The sequence below is a fragment of the Rhynchophorus ferrugineus genome, unplaced genomic scaffold, assembly GCF_030347505.1.
Source record: "Rhynchophorus ferrugineus isolate W39M unplaced genomic scaffold, kcgeb_rfMv2 rfM4, whole genome shotgun sequence".
Lineage (NCBI taxonomy): Eukaryota > Metazoa > Arthropoda > Insecta > Coleoptera > Curculionidae > Rhynchophorus > Rhynchophorus ferrugineus.
Window position 1 is genome coordinate 53,801,160 of NW_027472583.1, and position 18,552 is coordinate 53,819,711.

An 18,552-nucleotide genomic window follows, 5' to 3' on the forward strand; every position below is an offset into this window, starting at 1 on the left:
GGGTATTCAGCAGGAGAAATAAAACAGATTTTCTGTTACAGTATATATTTCTACATATTATAGCATAACATAACTTACATTTGTAAGCAAAGATTTAACAACAATGAGGATATGGTTTCGACAAATCAGGTTTGGTTGGTCTTCCAACTATAACACCACATCTGTAACAGACAAGTGAAAATATTTATAAAATTATTAATTTACATTTAATATTGTTATGGACCTATAAGTTAGTTTTAAAGGATTTACGGAACAGAGTACATCACATCGAGTACATTTGTAAAAACACAGTTTTGTTTGCAGTGTTTTAATAAATATAACCGAATTATAACAGTTGCTAATTCACGCGTTACATTATATTAATAACTATTTGAACTCAATGAAACAATCGCGGAATTCGAATATAATTTACTGCCCAATGGATAAGTGTTTCAAAATGTTAAAAAGCAATACGCTGAAATCCTACATTTCAACCAGGATGTTTAGAGTCAGACAAGACGAAGCTTGTTGTACAATAAAAGAAGCTACAACACAGTAAAACATATGGAAAATATCACCACGGTTACATTTGTTGTGATACTTGCTGGCGGAGATAACAATGAAGCAACCAGAAAATTATAACAGGCGAATATAAGAAAGAGGTCTCAGTCGTGGGGAATAAAAGTCAACCAAACAAATAATTGCATATTGAATTTTGAATTGAATACAACAATAGGAATGAAAAATATTATCATATCATATAGCGTCAAAAATAACATTAATAAAATAAAAACTTTTTGCCACAAAATACTTTTTTACCAACTAGAGTTTATCTAGACTGGAACTGATTTCCGAACCACGGTTCTCGACATTAAGCCTACCGACTGGCGAGTGACCAACTTAGAAATCATGCCGGAAGACATCCGGTCTTACCCAGCCTGGTTACTGTCGTGACTGGGATCATTTTCCTTGACGGATTTTACACTTTTGCTTTATCGACAATCATTAATTTTAAAGAATCGTAATTGTAAATTTACGACCATGCCCCAACAGGATTCGAAACCGCGACTATCGCAACAGTAGGAGGACTGTCCTGTTGCCTTGAAGTATCGTTAGTTCCTAGTAAACAAATAATACAGTTATATTTCATTAAATTACTTACGTTTCGAACACCAATGTACCATCTGATTGACAGCTTGCAACTCCGCAACCCTTCAATGGTTTGCTCTCCTGGTTTTTCATGGGACCTGTTGTATCGGAATAGCAATGCCCGGGCTTGGCTGTAAAACAATTGCGAACAATTACTAAAAATTTAGGTTATCGTGGTAGTTTATATTTACTAATTTTATGTTTTTTTTTGTAAATTGTTCACCATATTACCTAAAAGTAAATGGAATTGTTACATATCATTTACAAAACCTCCTCTTTTGACAAGTTCCCCGTCAATAATGCTTACTTGTTAAAAACTCGATTTGATGCTGATACCAAACCGCTAATATATGAGGGTTATGCTGTTGACAGATGCCAATTTACATTAATTAAATAGTATTGGATATTTCTAGAGGTATACTTCAGTAGTTTCTGACATGACATGAACATTTGAGAGGTAGAATCCAATGAACTAACGGTCAATTGAAAAGTCCCCGGCCTACTATAGTAAAACACATTTTTTTTGCAAAATTAGTTTTTTTTGTTCAACCTAATTCCCTTCAAGGGTGATACACTGATTATAGCGACCCTCCAACTTTTCGATACCATTTTTGTAGTACGATTTGTCCTTTGCTTCATAATAGGCCTCAGTTTCGGCGATCACCTCTTCATTCGACGAAAATTTCTTCCCAGCGAGCATTGTCTTGGTGAAGCAGCTCTTTCATTTTCTTCAAATACGGCCATTTTTCGGCGATCTCATCCTTCAAACGGTCTAATAACGCTATGTAATAGTCGCTGTTGATGGTTGTTTCTTTTTCGAGGTTGCCAGCCGATTGTTGCGTTTTCCCATGTTTTGGAGCGGGTTCATCGTGTGCAGTCCACTCGGATGCCTGTCGATTGGACTTCGGAGTGAAATGATGGAGGCAATTTCATTCGTTGTCACATATCGACACAAAAACTCGGGTTTATTACGCTTTATCGTTTTCAAAGCTCCGAATCATCAACTCGTCCTTGTTTTTAGTCAAAAGTGAGCTCGCGCGGCGCCCACTTCACGCAGAGCTTTCTCACACCCAAATATTCGTGAATGATAGGATGTACACGTTCAGTTGATATCTTTAGAGTGTCTGCTATTTCATTCAATTTCAATTTACGGTCATTTAAAATCAGTTTCTAGATTTTTTAAATGTTTTTGTCGGTAACAATCTCTTTTGGGCGTCCACTGCGTTCACCATATTCGGTGCTTATTTCACCACGTCTAAACTTAGCATACCAATCCTTGATGGTCGATTTTCCCGGGTCAGTGTCCGGAAACTCGATCAAGCGAAGTTTTTGCTTCAACTGTATTTTTCCCTTCAAAAAGCAATATTTTATCAACACGCGAAATTCCTTTTTATCCTTTTTCTCACAATAATAAAAGTTGCTTCACTCAAAATTCTATAATTCACAAACTAATGATCCGACAGCTGTCAAATTTATACACGCATCTTTCATTTCATCATTGAAATATCATCAATTCCAGCGGCTTTTTATGATTGAGGTTACTGTCAATGATCGTGACAACTTCCACTGCTGTAGAACTGCTAAAGTGAGTATGTTAGGTGCTTTTTTTGGTGCACTTTGGTCTTATATGTTATATGCTCCAGACGGTGATCCGTTTGATTATTGCTTGTTTCAATTAATATAAACGGTCCGATTGGCCAGCATATTTGGTTCTACGAAAGAATAACATTTTGATCACGATTTTAACGAGGATGAAGTTTGGCGGCGATGTAGATGTGGATGTATATTTCTTTGAATCAAAAATATTTGATCAGTTTTTGTCAGTGAATCCATGAATTTCAGAAAATAATCATAGATTTTCCATAAACTGGACATATAAAATATGATAATACTAATTAGGCATCAATGAATAGCCTAAATCTATATCTAAAAAACTACGTCAAATATAATAATGTCCATCAGTCTGAACAACCAGTTGACGTGATAACTGTAGAAAAATTTTCACAAATATACAAAACTATCTTACATTACCATAAATTGACAATGTAGGTGATATTTAACATTCCAAAGATATGACAAGTATGTGGTGGTAATATATTTGGTACTATTTCTATATATTCATATATAGATTATATTCTAGGCTAGAAATATAAATGGTAACTCTCGTACTAACATCACTCAAGTAGCGGATGTGATTATTGATTGATTGTATAATTGGCATTAAACTAGATATTATCACTTTTAAAATATTGAAATAAAACACGTTAAATACGTATATACAGTTATACCTTTTTGCAAGTACATACAGAACAATGCTATTGGATACTTGTATATGTTGGATATAAAAACGCCTTGCAAATTAGAAATGGGACTACACTCAAAACACGTCTACAATAGTTGATTAGTAGTATAGTAGATTGTTATTCAACTATACTGCCACTAAGTTGTTAGAGAAGTTGTTCAAGGAAGATGAACTGACAATGTTAGTTAATAGTTGGCTATTATGGAAGGGCGTTTAGGATAAAGTCTTGAAATTGTCACCAAGAACTATTATTTTTCGACATTTTAGGGAATTACCAATATTTTGAATTGATTCATATAATTCAAAATTGGTTCTGCTGTTCGAGATGAAGCGAGAGTATTTTGAATATCAATTAAAGCAGAAAATGAATTTGAAACATTTATTTATATGCATTAAATCCATATTATTATTCGTCATAATAGCTAAAACGGCAAAAAAGCCAGTGATAAATAATTGATATAAAATTGTTTTTGATCTCAAATCTTCCAATTTAAAATACGTGAAATGGTAGTTTATGATATTGCTTAACCGGCTAAATTAAACTTGGATACCTATTACTTTAACATGCTTACAAAATGATTAGTAATGTAGGGTAAAAAATGTATAAGATACGAGAATTTTGTTTGATAAAGATCATAAAGTCATCGTAACAAGACTGTATATTTTTTAAACAAAAATCTTAAAACTTACTCGGATCCTTTGGCTGAAATGCTAGGGCACTAAATACTACAGAAACAACTGATAAAACAACGATGGCAAACAGGGTCCACTTCATATTGGTAATTATTAACTATACAACTAGTGTGATACAAGTTAGTTAACATTTATATACATTTACCCTACTGAGCAGATAACAACAAACATTCCTCAAGTTATATCAACTCAGTGACGGAGATGTTCATGTTTTATTCAAGTAAAATTAAGTAAAAATAAATAAGATAGTTTTAACAAAAAATTGGACCGACTTAAAAAAATAAATAAGGAACTAACACGATTTTTAACACAAAATACTTCAAAATGATAAGTAGGTTTAGGTAGGTATTAAGCGAAATAGTGTGTATATAGTAGAATATAAAATAGGTGTAGTAGTTAGGATAAATAAGATTTTTGTTTATTTTTATTTAGTTATTGCAACGATTATTCTGTATATATTCTATTTTAAAATGTTTTATTTTGTGTTAAAAATCTAAGTTTGATTATTCTTTAATTTTTTATTTCCTTATTTATTTTATGATGTCAGTTCAATTTTTTTGTTAAAAATATTATATATTTCTCTTTTTTGTGTTAAATATTAATCTAAAATCTAATTAACTTAAATCTAGATATATAACTAGGAGGACTCATCGGCCCTAACTCAGTCTCTGGTGAGATAATGTTTATACATGTCACTGCTGAATTTTTTAATATATGCACCTCACTAGACAACACTACACAAGATCATATGGTTTGGTTCTTTTGAGTCTTTGTCCTCTTCAGGTGGTATCTAAAAGTTGCAATATTTCAATATTATGATAATTAAGTCTTTCCTCATGCCCCCTTGCAATTCTCTTGATTTCTTGACTGACTGTGGGAATCTGAAGGTCTCGATGTAGGTAATCAGTCCTATAGTATTTGGGTGCACCCACAATACCTCTCAGGATTTTGTTCTGAAAAATTTGTATTTTATTAATGTCACTCTTTGCACAACATCCTCATAATTGAATTCCGTATGTCCATATAGGTTTCAATATTTGCTTATATAATAGCAATTTATTATATACTGATAATTGTGATTTTCTTTCAATTAGCCAGTACATTTTCCTATATTTCAATTCCAGTTCTTTTCTTTTCTTCTTTATATGTTCCTTCCAGCGAAGTTTTGCATCGAGACTCATTCCGAGATATTTAGCGTTGTTGCTATATGGAATGATAATATTATTTAATGTTATGGGTGCTTGTACGGTCTGTTTATAGGTGAACTGCACATGTACAGATTTACTTTCATTAATTCTTATTTTCCAAGCTTGTGTCCAATTATTTATATTGTCACTTGCCTGTTGTAATTTTCGTGAGACTTCTTCACTATTGTCCCCGACAGCTATAATCGCAGTATCATCTGCAAATGTAGCCATCGCGATATTATCCATTTGTGGTATATCACAAGTGTAAAGTAGATAAAGCATTGGCCCCAGTACACTTCCTTGTGGTACACCTGCTTTAGCTTCTTTTATTGTAGAGTAAGCTTCTTCTTGCTTGACTCTAAACATTCTGGTTGTAATGTATGATTTTAATAGTTCGGTATGTTGTTTTGGTAGCATTTTCTGTAGTTTATGAACAAAGCCTTCATGCCAAACCTTATCGAAGGCTTGTGCTACATCTAAGAATATAGCTGAGCATACTTTTTGACTTTCGTAGGCTTTTTCAATAACATCTGTTATTCTGTGGACCTGGTCAATTGTTGAGTGTTTGTTAATAAAACCAAACTGGTGTGTTGGTATTAGGTTTTTTCTCTCTATGATCAGTTTTATTCTTTTCAACAGGAGTTTAGGAAAAATATAAATAAACAATGGTTGAAAATAAGGAGCGTTTGAGTCCTCAGAGTCCGCTACCTAGCCTAGGTGATTTGACAAATGTTGACTGAGAAACCGGCGAACACACGTTAAAATATTAGAGTCGGGTAAAATAATATTTTACCAAATGTAAGAGAAAAAGCGATACTTTACATCAGTGTAATTATCATTGTTCGAGTTGATATACCAAAACTGTTTTTTTCGCTTTTTCTGGCCAATATAGTTACTTTTAAGTTAAAATTCTTTCTGATTTATTTTCGCTAAATTTTCAATTGCTGTAAAATTGCCCGTTAAGCCAACAAAAAGTAAACTGAAAAATAAATAAAAGGATGTAAAGGTTTATTTGATTATGAAGTATTTCGCAGACGCTTATATTCATAAATAGCTCAATGAATGCGTTAAATGTCAAAATACCAAGCACAAAAGTAAATAATTACGTTGGTTTTAGCTTACACGAGAAATTCTCGAGATATAAATCTTTCATTACTTTACTACTTCGTATTTATTGGTCATTTGGTTCTCTTAAGTACAGAAAAATGGTTTAAATTTAAACAAGAAGTCGTCTAAAACTGGTATAGCTAGATTCCCTATATTCTATTTCTGATCATTTTCTACGCCTTTAGAAAATATAGATACTATCCAAATACCCTGTTGTCATTAAGTCCATATTCATTACCACTACCTTTTTTTTCTTGTCTTTTTGTTCTGGCCTAAAACCAGGCGGTGGAATGCATCACGCATACCTGGTCGCGGAGACTTGCCCTGGAGTGACGAGTTGGACCGGGTTATGTGGGACTGCCTCTGGGCTTACCAATACACTAAACCGAAACAGCCTCACAGTTGACCCCTGTGGATCGCTACTGCCACTGCATTAAATTTGGGGATATGGCACCCGCTGATCGGGCAGCCGTTATTGGACACGAGGACCCGGCGATTCTATTGATTCGCGAACCTGAGTGAACACACAACTGGATACTGTTGTATGGGGGCAAAAGTTATGACTGTAGCGACGGATGAGGTCGTTTCAGCCTGGAAAAGGGGGGGAGCTTGGCGGTGACGCAGTGCTAAGCTCCCAGCATGTCGACCAGCTCGCGAACAAGCGCATTTTCAGAAGAACTTGAGCTGAGTTGGTGTTTATGGAATGGTTGAGATATAATGTGCTTGATTTCTGGAATGTCAGTTTCCCTATGAATTTGATTATTCCTGACAAACCATGGAGCATTTAATATTCTCCTGAGGTTCTTAATTTGGAAAACTTCAAGCCGTTTGATCTGGTTGGGTGTAACAAACTTGAAGTAGACATTAGATCCGCAGAGGAGTACGGACCAAATTAACATCTTGTAAAATAAGCATTTGATGGAGATGGGAAGTCTGCTAGAAGGGCAAGTCAGAGAAGATAGCAGGTTTACTATCCCCGAACTTTTCTGGATTGCTTTCTGGATTTGGGAATACCAACCGAACCGCCGCTCGAACTGGAGACCTAGGTACGTGACGTTATCCAGTCATGGAATTATTGCTGTGTCGATCTTAAGTTGCGAGACGCGCAGTGCCTAACGCTTCTTATGAAAAATGATGGCCTGGGTTTTCGGAGGGTTGATTTGCAACCTCTAGAATTTGAACCACTTGACCGCATGATCGAGCTGCTTCTCTAAAACGCGACGTCAATGTGCTGTTTTCTCGGCAGATCTGCAATAAAGAGGTTAAATAAGGCTGGGGCCAGCGGCGAAATTTGAGGTACGCCAGCATCGATTTGTTTACGACTGGAAAGTGATTCCCTGATCTTGACCTGGAAAGATCTGTCCGAGATATAGGACTTGATGAGAGCGGTTAGATCTTCTGCGAGGCCTAACCGTACGCACTTTGCGATCAAACCGTCGTGCCAGACCTTGTCGAAGGCTTTGGTTAGGTCCAGAAGGACTTCTCCAAGCTTTTTATGTTGGTTAAGAGCGTGATGGATGTGTGCGGCCAGACGGGATTTCCACTACCATTGTCATGATGGAAAATTACGGTGTCATCCTGGTATATCCATTTCACCATTTCATCGCCAGTAACAAAACGATTTAAAAATATTTTTACAAAAAAAAATTGAACCGACTTCAAAAAATAACGCTCGTGGCCTTCGCGTGTGAGCTTTACGTTCTAATTATTACACCATAGTTGCCTACCGTGATTCTACGACTTCTCATATGATATTGATAGTGCTTAAAAAGCAAACTGAATGGCCAAAACACTCAACTACTTCCGATTTTTCGACATATCGGTTCAGCAATAACATTATGCGCAAATATCTGATTATTTTAGATAAAAATACGTGAAAACTTTGTACGCGCCTTTGAAATTTTAGCTTTTCCTTCGATTTCTCCCCTTACCCCAATAGATCCTGATTTGGTTACAATGGGACCACCTCAGAAGGACACTTCGAATGAAAAAAAAAAGATATCTACTGATATCAAATGAACAAATTGAGACATATTTCTTCAAGAAATATCAACAATAGAGAGTAACAGATGCAAAGTAATTTTCTTGTGAGACAATGTTCGGCTACACGTTGTAAAAGCTGTGCAAATTATTGGATCGATACCTATCCAATTTAGTACTTTCGCCAAGTAACCAGAGAGGCCATTTTAAAGTGAAAAAATTATTAGAATACATGCAAGTACATAATATTATTACATGTTACATAAAAAAGTAAAAGCGATTGTAGACAATTTATTATATGCAAATGAATAAATATGTCGCTAAATAGCGAGAATGTATCAAAATATTTCTATAGAATATACGTTCGTGAGTGCCTAAAAACAATCAATACCTTGTTAATATTTCCGCTATAAAGAAGGAAGTGTAATTTAAATTGATTTATTACTATATTTAAATGTTAACCTGTTACGCTACTGCTCTGCGCTGATGAATGAATTATTAAGAAATATAAATGTATTTTTGTTGTTTTCTCTAAGTTATTTACACAATTGTGTAATTTATTGTCGTGCATTATGCCATATAGAGAATATCAATATTAAATAATAATATTTGATTAGGAAAATTATATAAGGCTTGAAGGTTTTATTCTAAAAAAATATGTATTTTATTATTTGTTTATTACAAGTGTTCCATCGTATCCGCCAATTTTTCCTATATTTTTAAATATTCAAGATATAAGATTATTTAATATTCTTGGTATTTTTGGGTATTTTTTATAACAATCAATATCTGGCAGTCGTTGAGACAGATCATATGGCATTGATAAACTAATGTCGGATACAGGCTGTCAATTATTTTTTAAATTTTAATTCAAGGATCTTAATTTTTGTGATCAAAATTATTTGTGATGGTCTGTAGTTTCGTCCGCAAGTTTGCCTTTGAGGTTCTTCTGAACAGCACTGGATCTGCCGAAATATTCATGACATGCCCTGTATGGAATCGTCTACGGATGAGAAAGTTGACTACTGCGATACATCTTATAGAATCTATCAATATATTTAATAGACTGATCTGGAGCATACGGTGGATGAGAAAGCAATTCGAAGCCCAATTTATAGATTGTTTTTTCGGCGATTTCGTCCCTCAAATGGTCCAATAACGCTATGTAATAGTCGCTGTTGATGATCCTTGCTTTTTCAAGGTAGTCAATAAAAATTATTCCATGCACATCCCAAAATACAGACGCCATAACCTTGCCAGCCGACTGTTGCATTTTCCCAAGGTTTGAAGCGGGTTCATCGTGTGCAGTCTCACTCGCATGACTCTCGATTAGACTTCGGAGTGAAATGATGGAGCCATGTTTCATCCATTGTCACATATCGACGCAAAAACTCGGGTTTATTACGCTTGATCATCTTCGAATACTGCCCCGAATCATCAACTCGTCGTTGTTTTTAGTCAAAAGTGAGCTCGCGCGACACCCACTTTGCACATAGGTTTCTCATACCCAAATATTTCTGTGCTATTTGTGTCTGCTATTTCATTCAATTTCAATTTATGCTCATTAAAAGTCATTTTGTGGATTTTTTAAATGTTTTTGTCGGTAACAACCTCTTTTGGGCGTCCACTGGGTTCACCGTCTGGGATGCTCATTTCACCACATCTAAACTTAGCATATCAATCATTGATGGTTGATTTTCCTGGGGCAGTGTCCGGAAACTCGGCATCAAGCCAAGTTTTTGCTTCAACTGTATTTTTTCCCTTGAAAAGCAAAATTTTATCAACACCATACCATATAAATCAACACCAACACAACCTTTTTATCCAATAACAAAAGTTGCTTCACTCAGAATGCTATAATTCAGAAACTAATGGTCCGACAGCTGTCAAATTTATACACGCATCTTTTTAGGGTTAGGGCTAACTAAAAACATATGGATTTAATTCTAGTAGCGCCATCTATGTGTCAGACCGGGGACTTTCAATTGATCTGTTATATATATTCCAGCTCGTCCAATACATAATTTTCGTAGCCAGGATCGTGACAATTCTACGATATAACATATAATCTATGAATTATGCTATATATAGCTTGCAAAATATTTTTAGATCACGCAGAAAACTTATTTATACGATACAAAGTCTTATTGTTTGTATTCAATCACCAATATTAAATAACATTTTTAGAAATGGGTGAGGTGACAGTGTAGGCGTATGTAAAATATTTACTAGACCTTAGACGAGACTAGGTTTACCTTTAAAACAGGTTTTACTAAAAAAGAATCACCTATGTCTATATAAAGCTACATGCACTGGTAATATGTAGTATGTACTGGTCACGTAATTGTTTATTTATTCATGAATCAATGTTGTACAGAACACGATTTGAAACGAAATATTGTTAAAATTAACGTATTTATTATCTCAAGTTCTTTGAATCGAAATCCACCTCTGATTTTTAGAAACAGAAGAGGCAACTATTCACCTATTGTTATATTTAACTACCACGTTAGCCAAGACAATTATCTCAGAATGTTTATCTCAACAGTTTATGATGGTACTACTAAGTGACGATGCTGAATAAAACTTCGATATATCGATATATCGAAATTTAAAAAAAATATCGATATTTTTTTGACCAATATGTCGATATGTGGATATTTTTGTTAGCTGATATTTTGCATTAACATTATCAACATTATCATGAACCATTTTATTATTCTTAATAAACGTTAAATTGATACTTAATTGTAAGGGTTTATCATTATTGTATTTCTTAGTTCCGATATATCAATATATTTTTTTAAACATCAAAATCGATATATCGATATTTTTTCGGCGTCCGACACCCCTACTACTGAGTATGTTAATATCACATCACAACGCTTTGATCTTTATTTTGGACAATACTCACAGTTTAATATTAAAATTTTCACATATTTTAGATATTGGCGATAATAAAAAAGAATTGTATATAATAAATAGTAGTTAATTCTAAATCAAAGTTATATTAATTTTAATCCTGAATATAGAAATATATAACTTATACTTAAAATTGTCTCTATGTTTGTGAAAAACTTAGACATGCTGCTCTAAAATTTGGGTTGAATTTTCCATGAAAAATAATAAGTAAAAATAAATGAAGTAACAATATTAACAGCAAAATATCTAAAAAAACATAAATTAAATGACCATATCGGTTATCTAATTAGATTTGGTTGATAGAAATTTGAGCTTTATTAAGATAATCATGTTAGATCAAACTGTCTCAAGAGTATTTTAGTGTAGGACAAATAAAATAGTTTTAACGAGAAAATTAAACCGACGAAATAAACATTTAAAAATAATTAAAATCCGATTTTTACCACAAAACGAACTTTTTAAAATAAAATATGTATATAATAATCGTTGTAATAACTAAATAAAAATAATCAAAAACTTTATTTAACCTATCTACTACATGTATTTTATATTCTACTATATACACACAATTTAGCTTAATACCTAACTAAACCTATTTATATATTTACAATATTATGTTAACTACTACCAACTGATTACTTTGAAGTCGGTACGACCAACAAATTAGATTTGTTTTGTTCGTAATTTAACTTTTTGTATGTGTCACAAAATTATATTGTTATTTTTATATTGTTTGAGCTCGGCGTAGACTTCAAAATGATTGAGAAGCAATTTGGATACTCCTAACACCAATCTAACATACGATTATTTAAACACAGTTTAATAAGTTAAGTTAAATTTGATGATTTATCAAATTATTGATTAAATATTGATGTTAATAACAATAATAAGGATTGTTATTTATTTGGAAAGTCAATGTTTTTTTAGGAAACTTTAGTTATGAATTGCTATTTCCTTAATAAATATTTAATTTTCTTTAACTTAAAATTAATATAAATTATCAGCAATGATTATTCTATTGTACATGTTATTAAAAATGGAATATACAAACAAAAATAAGAAAACTTACAAGGATCTTTCGGTTGTCGTGACAGAGCGGACATTACCATCGAAGCGGTACACAGTACTACAAGACCGAGCAGGATGATCTTCATGGTTCGAGTGTTAAACGATTATTAGCGAGTTTACTATGTATATTCTGAGATGAGAGGGACTTATATATGTATTTTTTCGGTTAAAATAAATGGAAATCCCTAAGCGTATTGAAACCAGTGACGGAGATATTATTTAACAAATACTATTGACTATTAAAGTTCTAAGAATAGTAAAAGACGAATTGTTGTTTAAAGGAATTGAATACAATGTAAACATATATCACATGATATATCATCACTACATAGTATAAAACAAAGTCGCCTTTTCTGTCCCTATATCCCTATGTGCGCTTAAATCTTTAAAACTACGCAACGGATTTTGATGCGGTTTTTTTCAATAGATAGAGTGATTCAAGAGGAAGGTTTATATGTATAATACATGCATAATATACTAAGGCAACATTGCTAATTTTAGAGGTTTCTAACGTGATGTCGTAAATTAACCTATTTTTTAGGATTATTTAGCAATTAGCAAAAACGCTGCCTAACCCTAGGAGTTAGATCAAATTAATGTACTACAGTATTGTACACCATAAAAAGGTCTACAAAAAGTCCGCGATGGTATATGTTTATCTTTTAGGGATAACCCACATTAACCATTTTTATTGTTTACTTTTTACGTGAGAAAATGGCTTATTTACGAAGCTATTTTAAGCAATACGGCATTAATCCTTATCGAATTAAGTACCTTAAATACAGTGTGCAATTAATATAGATCAATAAGGTTCCTTACAGCATGTAAATTAAACAAATATTTTCGGAGATATTACAAATTTAAAATTTGCGTTTAAAAATGTGTAATGTAATAAAAATTGTATGAATTTAGATATTCCAAAGATAGCAGGAAATCTTCATAGTAAGTATAGGGGAAGAGGAATTGTTTTACTCCAAATTTAATGCGTGCAGGCCAAGGGCAGTAATGAATGAACCAAAAATACTGGATCGATTTTAATCATGTTTTCATTGAGTGACATAGGCATATATATTTTATGCCCGTGCAAAGTCGGAGCGGGCCGCTATGTTTTTATATACAACGTTCATATTTTTTCTGTAGTGTATTTAATTTAGTATCAGCATTGCACCCGTGCGAAGCCGGGGCGGGTCGCTAGTATAATATAAACTGCGTGTTGAAAGTTGATCTGTGATTTTGGAACTGTCCTTGTTTGTTATTGTAAGGATGAGATGGACAAAATAATATGAATATTTACCAGCTGTACCGGAAAGTCATTACCGTTTTTTCTGCACATGACATCAAGCTTCAAGGCTATATATGTTACATTTTCTGAAAATAACATCTTGATAGATTTATACCTCTTTGAAAATGTCAAGTTTCGTACCTGAAAATGCGCGGCATACATTACTTAATTTTATTTAATCAAAAGAAAAAGCCTTTGAAAGCCATCGTTTGCTCTTCGAAATCGACCTTTAAACCTACCCTAACCTTAAGAACATGTGATACCTGGTTTTGAAAATAGTGATTTCGATATGCAGGTCAAAGAACCTACTAGTATACCAAACTCAAGACAATTGGCAGATGCGTTAAATGTGAACTAAGAAATGATTAGCGACGAAAAATCAAAGGGATGATTGGAAATCATTTCTGCATCCAATAGTGACGGGCGATGAAAAATGCATTTATTTTGAAAACTCTGAGCGCAAGAAATCATGGTTAGTGTCGATAAACCAGTCGATCGATACCAAGGCCAAATCGTTTTGGTCATAAAACAATTTTCTGTATTTGGTGGGACCAGAATGGCGTGGTGTATTATGAACTGTTGAAACCTGGTGAAACAGTTAATAGTGATCGCTGCCTATATCAAGTAACTAATTTAAACCATGCATTGATCGAAAAACCCCCAGAATGGGCTGCGTCCTATCATAAAGCAAAACCGGCCAAGGAAGCGTTGAAATCACTTAGACAGGGATTATCATAACTAAGTAATTTGGTATAGTAAAATAATAGATGTAATGTTTTGTACAGAAAACTTTTCGTTTTTTTTTTGTTCACTTTCCTCTTACACTCATATCGTCTGAGATTTTAGAAAAAGTGTTAAGAAACAACCAAGAATTTTAAAATTTTCATGTTACATACATTCATTATATACATATATTATATACATTCACATTCATATTTAAGGATACCCTCTGACTCCAGCCTCATTTAACCTCTTTATTTCACTTCTGCTGAGAACAGAGCACATTGATGTCGCGTTTTACGCTGACGACACTGCTTTCTTCACGGCCTCCAGGTTCGAGGTTACAATTCAAGAACATTTACAGAAGCAGCTTGATTATGCGGTCAAGTGGTTCAAATTCTGCAGTTTGCAAATCAACCCCCTGAATTTTCCATAAGAAGTCTTAGGCATTGCGGGTCTCTCAACTTAAGATCGACACCCCAGCTATTCCATGGCTAGATAACTTCACGAATCTAGGTCTCCACTTCGACCGACGGTTCGGTTGGCATTCCCAAATCCAGAGAGCAATCCAGAAAGGTTCGAAGATAGCAAACCTGTTATGTTCTCTGATCTGCCCTTCTAACAAACTTCCCATCTCCATCAAATGCTTATTTTACAAAACGTTAATGCGGTCCGTACTCCACTAACGGACCTAATGTCTACTTCAAGTTTGTTACACCCAACCAGATGAAACGGCTTCAAGTTTTCAAGTTCAAGCAAAATAAACTCATCCGGAGAATCTTAAACGCTCCATGGTTTGTCGGAAATATTCAAATTCATAAGGAAACTGACAGTCCAAAAATCAAGCACTGCATATCTCAATAATTCCACAAACAACAATTCAGCTGAAAGTTCTACTGAAAACGCGCTTGTACGCGAGCTGGTCGACATGCTGGTAGCTTAGCTCCGCGTCACCGCTAACCTCCCCCTTTTCCAGGCTGAAACGACCTTATACGTCGCGGAAGTCATAACTTTTACCCTCATACGACAGTATCCAGTCGTGTGTTAACTCAAGTTCGCGAAATTATAGTTAATTTCACTATCTGTTATTTCGCTAGGTCCTCGTGCAAAATGTTTTTCTTGTCGTATGCCAAGGTCTTACAGGTTATATATATTATATGTTAGATGATTATTATGTTAGATGATTGTTAGATTATTATAGAAAATGTCCGAAGAAGAAAAATAGCGAAGAAGTAACCACAAAACTGCAACACACATACATAATAATGTAAAAAAGTGGATTCAGATATGAAAAATAAAAGTCGATGAGAGTAAATCAGTGCATATTGTTTTCAGCTACAACCGACCTAGTCATATACCAATAAATATGAATAATACTATTATCCCATACAGTAACAACGCTAAGTATCTTCGGATGATTTTTCATAAAGCTTCGTCGGAAGAAGCACATTCAAAAACATTATTGATTATTTGAAAGAGGATCTAAATTATCCGTACACGATAAGTTGTTGATATATAAACAGATACTAAAACCTATATGGACATACAGAATTTAGCTATAAGATTGTTCTGCGAGAAGAGATATCAACATAGTGAGAGTGCTTCTGAATAAAGTACTTAGTAATAGAAGTAGAAGTGCTGCAACTCTTGGACAACATTGAATTAGGACGCAAACACAAGAGAACGAAACCGTGTGTTATTGTGCAGTTGTGTAGTGAAATGTATTGATTAATAAAAACACAAGAACTAAAGTGATACTAGCCTTTATTTTATTTTATTAAAGACTAAGTATAAGGTTCAATATATTTTTCTATCTACAGATGGTTAGTAGACACAATTTGTTTGGTAATTAAATACTTTTCGAAAATACATTTTATACATAATTTTTTAATTATCCAGATAGGTTGAATATAGATTATTTCCTATAAATAAACCTTTTATAGTGGCAGGACATGTCCAAATTCAATTTATTGAGATTTTATCTAATATTATTTGCCACCAATGAAATTGCAAGGAGGATATTCTCGTTTTAAAAGCTCCATAAATATTTTAGTACTTTTTAACGGTTTTCTTAAGTATGTAGTAATAGCGATAAATTATTTAATTTTACGTGTTATTCAAAATGAAATATACAAATGAAAATAAGAGCACTTACATGGATCTTTCCGTAGACTTGCCAGACCAGATAGTGCCATCGAAACAGCACACAATATTACAAGACCTAACAGGAGGATCTTCATGATTCGATAATTTAAGCGATTATAAGCAAACCTAATATGTATATTCTAAGATGAAGTGGACTTATATATGTATATGTTTTTTGGTTAAAATAAATGGAAAGGTCTGGGCTGATTAAAGCCAGTGCCGGCGTTTTTTTATCAATTATTATTCACTAAGAATAATAAAAATTGGAAAAAATTAATAAATTATTGATTAATATAATATAATAATAATCATATGAACCATAAGACGTGTAATAAGTATGATACCGGGCAGAAGATCGACAAAGAACAAGGAAGGAACAGATCTAAGAAGATAAGTTACACGTTAAACACCGTGCAGTTTGTTCTGAAGATCAAATAGGACAGAGCGTGGTCACCAGATCAGGATTTTGTTCAAATCAGGTCGATTCAAGCAAAACATTAGGAAAGAATTATTCTTAAATCACTTGTTTATTTGTTTGACTGCATATTAGGCTCAAAAAACTTTAGCAACTCCGTTGTTTACTTTGCTAAATTTACTTTATAATGAAAACAGGCATATGACTCATTAGACCCCAAAGACAGAGCGTATTGAACCAGCTAGAGGCCTCACTTGAGTCACTAGGTTATACAAAACTTTGCACATTAAAAGATATATTTCAGTTCAGAAACCAGAGTTCATAAAAACATAAACAACATTCACACCAGAAATGCAATTAATGTGAGCCCATTTTCTTCAACTGGGCATTGCTCACTGTTCTCTTGACTGTTTAAATAGAACTCGTTACACCCTATATAAAAAAAATCATCTTCAATGTCTGAAGGAAGCTGGATCTGAGGGAACTTTAATAATTGCTTTTGTCTTAAACTGTTTTATCTTCCGTTATATCATTCTGGTTCTCTTTTTCCTTTGTTATTGCTTCGTAGAATTGTATTAATGTGGAAATACATAATTATTCAAGCATAATATTGACAATAATGATGTTTGAAGTGATTTTATTTTATATATGATAGAAATGAATGCATTATTTAAGAACTTTGCAACGGACAATACCATTGAGTCAGCAGAAGGTACTACTAGGCCAAACATTAGCGCTGTTACTCTTGAAAAAGTCGATCTTAGATGTTTATAGCTCGGATGTGACAGAAAATATTGTTTAAATATCAGAATTGTGAATTAGCTTTTCAAATATCTAATAAATTTAGTCATAAAAATACAATACATCTTTATTAACACACCACTGTTAAAGGCAAATATGTTTGTGATTTAAATATGGTATTTAATAATAATATTTGATTAGGAAAACCCAATCTTAATTATTATTTTAAAAATATAAATGTCGTTAATGTAGGCGTACAGAGACATTATCAATGTCAAAAGATTATCGTCATAAAGAAACAATGTCCGGATACAATATAGATGTATTTCTTTTTAATATAAATTTTAAATATAGAATATAGAAAATAATTTCGAAATTAACACAACTAAATTTTTATACTAAATGAATATAAATTGATCTGACTTTGTTGATATGGGAGAGAAAACAAGGTTGTATTAAATACAAATTATTTTCTCTCATCTTTGTGTAACTTAATACCCAAAGACGAGTTATTTAACTGATAATAAATTCTTCAGTGCTTAATACTTTTAACAATTCTTATTTCAATGTTTTCTTCAATCAAATCAACTCATTGCTCTATACTTTCTTCTCAATTTTCAACAACATTTTCAATAATACTTTCTTCTTCTCAATTCAACTCTTTCCCTCGTTTTCGATGCACCGTGTCTTATCGTTGAAGCTCTTCACTTGTTCTTGGTGGTGGTGGACAAGACTTGTCCAAGCAACCCTTTTCGGTATGCCGATTCGCTGAGAATATCGAGATACAGAAAAGGGTTGCTTCTCACGCTGATAAAACACGTGCGTTTTGGACTCTTAAGGAATTCCCGAAAATTCCACGATT

General features: G+C 33.3%; 1 protein-coding gene and 1 long non-coding RNA gene across 4 annotated transcripts in view; one reads left to right on the plus strand and one right to left on the minus strand.

The window, feature by feature from the left end:
* Dgk (diacyl glycerol kinase 1) overlaps positions 1-18,552 on the plus strand; it is a 131,615-nt gene that overhangs the window by 8,544 nt on the left and 104,519 nt on the right. The window lies entirely within an intron of this gene.
* On the minus strand, positions 29-12,550 carry LOC143196247 (uncharacterized). 2 transcript variants are annotated; one of them, XR_013005704.1, is made up of 3 exons: positions 12,389-12,550; positions 1,142-1,259; positions 29-161 (listed from the first exon to the last, which is right to left on the minus strand). It is a non-coding gene; the product is annotated as an uncharacterized LOC143196247 (long non-coding RNA). The 2 variants fall into 2 exon arrangements; XR_013005705.1 differs by lacking the exon at positions 12,389-12,550 and adding an exon at positions 4,121-4,281.